At 48.7% G+C, this 3,625-nt stretch overlaps 1 long non-coding RNA gene across 1 annotated transcript; it reads right to left on the reverse strand.

Annotated features, from left to right (window-relative positions):
* Window positions 1–1,332: 1,332 nt before the first annotated feature.
* Window positions 1,333–3,311, reverse strand: LOC122388131. Its single transcript, XR_006257738.1, has 2 exons — window positions 2,815–3,311; window positions 1,333–1,410 (listed from the first exon to the last, which is right to left on the reverse strand). It is a non-coding gene; the product is annotated as an uncharacterized LOC122388131 (long non-coding RNA).
* Between the last annotated feature and the right edge of the window lie 314 nt (window positions 3,312–3,625).

Genomic DNA, 3,625 nt, shown 5'->3' on the forward strand with positions numbered 1-3,625 from the left:
CAGAAGCCAGCGCGGGCCTTCATAGGCTGGCGTCGGGCCATTAGAGACCACCTCGAGGGCCTCGGCAGAGCCAGCGGGGGGCCCTGTGAGGTCAGCCATAGCATGGGTCTCCTGAGGCCATTATGGGGCCCGGAGGCCAGCGTGGTTCACTCTGTTGCCGGTGTGGGGCTTTCAGAGGCCAGAATGAGCCTTCAGAAATCAGAGGTCGGAGTGAGGCCAATGTGGGCGACATAGAGCCATCAGAGTCTAGATCAGAGCTCAAACCGAGTCGGGCCCTTCTAAAGTTAAGGGTACCAGCCCTCAACCAGCGCAAGACACTAAGAGACTGACATCTGCCCTTTGAAAAATGTTACAATCTTTAAAAAAAAAAAACTGGCAAAGACATTTTGCTTTTGATGATCTTTAGTGACTCTAGCGACGACCAAAGCAAAAAAAAAAACTATGCCTACTGCTGAAATAAATTGTACGCTACAGAGCTATCGATATCGATGCCTTTTTCACGTTTCAACATTTTTTTTTTTTTATTAGATTGCCGAGTGTGCCTAAAAACATGGCACATGTTTACCATGGCCTCACATGGCAAAAGTGGCAAAGAACCGCACCTGGGCGTGAGTTAAGTACGCTATACTACTGGGGCCCCTAAGGTAAGGATGGGGCCCCTCGAGCAGGTTTGGCATCCCCCTTTCCAAGATCCTGGATACGCCACTGAGTGTCACCGAAAGTAAACGTGTTAAACTGCATGCAAAGTGTCACTAGTTCCATATACTGCGCTTTTGGAAGAGGAAGAGATCTTTCATCTGTATTATTAACGGCTTTGGCGATCGCCTCTAAAGCTCCTTCTACAGGCACATTCGTGAAAAGGGATTTTACATCAAAACTGGCTAGTTTCTTTCCTGACATGTCAATGTTTTTCAACTGGTCGATCATTTCGGACGTGTTTTTTATGTGAGACGCGCTTATAGAACCCAGAGCCCTGGAGAGGGGCTTCGCCAGCACCTTAGCCAGTCGGTGAGGTGCGCTATCAATTCCCGATATTATGGGGCGCATCGGTATCCCCAATTTATGCACTTTTGGAAGACCTCTTAGGCGTGGAGCTCTTGGAGCCTCCTCTAACAGATGAGTGAAAGTCTTACCTTTTTCAGTCTTTCGAAGAATCTTTCGGGCTTTCTTATTGAAGTTTTGGCCTTGTTTTTTGGAAAACCCTTTGGCTTTTTCCCCGTACGTTTCAATGTCCGCTAACAGTTCCTTCAGTTTATCTACATATTGGACGCTATCTGTAGCCTCCAGGCGTCTCCAAAACTCGGCAGTCTGGTGGTGCAAAACTCGTGCAACTTGATAGTTGGCCTCTGTATTGTGACTCCAGCTTCACAAGCATCCAAGCAGGCCAAAGTAAGCAAGTAAGCAAGGTTTCTGAAAGGATACATCAAAATTAATAAAGCAGAAACGAAAGACAAACAGGGCAATGGGGGGCCAAACACAGAACTCAAGACGAATATGGCGCGGCCAAGGTCAAGGTCGTACGGGTGTCGCTCTCCCACTGCAATCAAATAGCCTTAACCCTCGCCGGACCTATTGGTTTTCTACATACGCGCCGGCCGAGGGGGGGGGGGGCGGGTACGACCCCCCCCTCGCCGTTTCGCCCCTGGTGGAGCTAGCGCGTCGCGGAAAAAATGAGCGTGTGCGCCATTACGAGACGCAGAGATTGGTACCCGATTTTAAGGTCCTAGGTCAACCGGTGACCTCTGAGGTCAGGTCAAGTGCCCCAAGGTACGGTTCAGTTTTTGGTGAATAACTTCGCAAAAAACGGCCGCAGAGCCGCGATTTTGGCAGCATCATGTTCGCCTTGCTCAGGCGCGTCGAATGATATACTTTTTGTTCGGGTCAGGTCAACTTAGGGTGTTGACCTCAGGTCAAGGTCAGGTCAGCACCCCCAGGTCACGAAGTTGGTCGAAAGAGGTCATGTCGCATATCATTCGATTCGGCAGGTCTTCCTGAGTCCATTGGTGGCTTTCCCAACTCGCTAGCTCAATTTGATCGGGAGTTATTGACGAAAAACTAATATGACCTTGATGACGTCATAAATGACGTCACGGAAGGTCAACATTGCAAAAGTGACGCATGTAACCTTGCAAGGAGTGCATCAAATCACGATTCTGTGTGCTTGAGATAGTTGGAGATCGCTCCCGGCGCCAGAATAGCAGTTTGAGTTTTTCCCCATTGACTTATAATGGTGAGGTCACGAAAATGACCTGACCTCATATGACCTTTAGGAAAAATCCGAGATATACAAGTTGTGAGACTCATAATGGATACTAGATCCTGCAAGTTTCATTTCCCTGTGACATCTCCTCTGGCAGTGAGGGCGTTGCGAAGTTGCGACATCTGAAGACCGTGCAGAGGTTCACTTATGACGTCATAGGTCAGTGACCTGACCTGACCCAAAAATGCGGTTGGTGTCAAAAGATGCGGCTTGGATCAAAGGTCAGGTATGCCAAGTTTCAGCTCTCTATCGCCAGCGTGTTCGGAGCTATCGCGAAAAAACCCTATGGGGGGGGGGGGGGCGGCACCCGCCCCCCCCTCGGCCGGCGAGGGTTAAATGGCCTGAACACTGAGAGAATGTTTCTGGCCTTATAACAGACAAACTTATTCAGTGCTGCACTGCAATCCTGCAGAATATTCGCGAATAAACACATACGCAAAAATGGACACAAATCGGCGCATTTCTCAGATCCAGTTTGCAACAATGCAGCGCAATGAATACTAATATTGATAACAATTAAGCGTCTCTTTATTGCTAGAGACGATAACACTCACCAACATTATCCACCTGCAGACATATTCTTCACGCCTGAACGCTATCGCCTTCTTATACTTCAAACGCTTTCCAAGAACCAAAATGCGGCATGAAATGGGCGGTTACCAAATCTGACGTGTTGGCGTATGAGTACCAGCACTATTTCCAGTACCACACTAAGTACCGTGTCCATTATAATAGGTCTTTCTCTGAATGCAAAAGGCTCCTATGCATCACATGAGATATCACGCGAATCACAAATTTAACGCATTTTAACATGAGTATTTGGCTAACCATTCGACACGACACAATTCCACATTCACATTCCACATTACACAAGTACCAACTCTTTAATGCCCTGCAAGTACCAAAGTACCAATCAGCGTCTCAACCCGTGCTCCGTGCTGCCCCCTACCTCTGGCTGCAACCAGACAGCAGAGCCCTCTACTGGCTCTCCGTTTCCTACAGCTCGCTCAACAAGACGGGCCGATGGGCTCACAATGGGACAGGAAAGGACAGGAGAGTATAAACCAAAACCAAATGGAGACAATAAACGCTTCCGGCGTTTACACCCTCCTCCTTGAATCATCTCCGATTCAACACTGCACTCTTAAATAAAAATGAACTTCGTCTTCCCCAGTCATGTAGTGCTCAGTCCTCGCCGCTCACGAGCTTCACCAGCTTCGACACTGGTCGACGGAACGTTGAAGTTCCTCTTCTCACCACTACTTGCCTCACGAGACCTTTCTGGTCCTTCGTTACTTCAGCAACTTTTCCAAGTGGCCACTGGCCTCTCGGGAGTGTCTCGTCCATCATCAGGACCACATCTCC

Source organism: Amphibalanus amphitrite, unplaced genomic scaffold, assembly GCF_019059575.1.
Source record: "Amphibalanus amphitrite isolate SeventyFive unplaced genomic scaffold, NRLGWU_Aamphi_draft 000309F_arrow, whole genome shotgun sequence".
Classification (NCBI taxonomy): domain Eukaryota; kingdom Metazoa; phylum Arthropoda; class Thecostraca; order Balanomorpha; family Balanidae; genus Amphibalanus; species Amphibalanus amphitrite.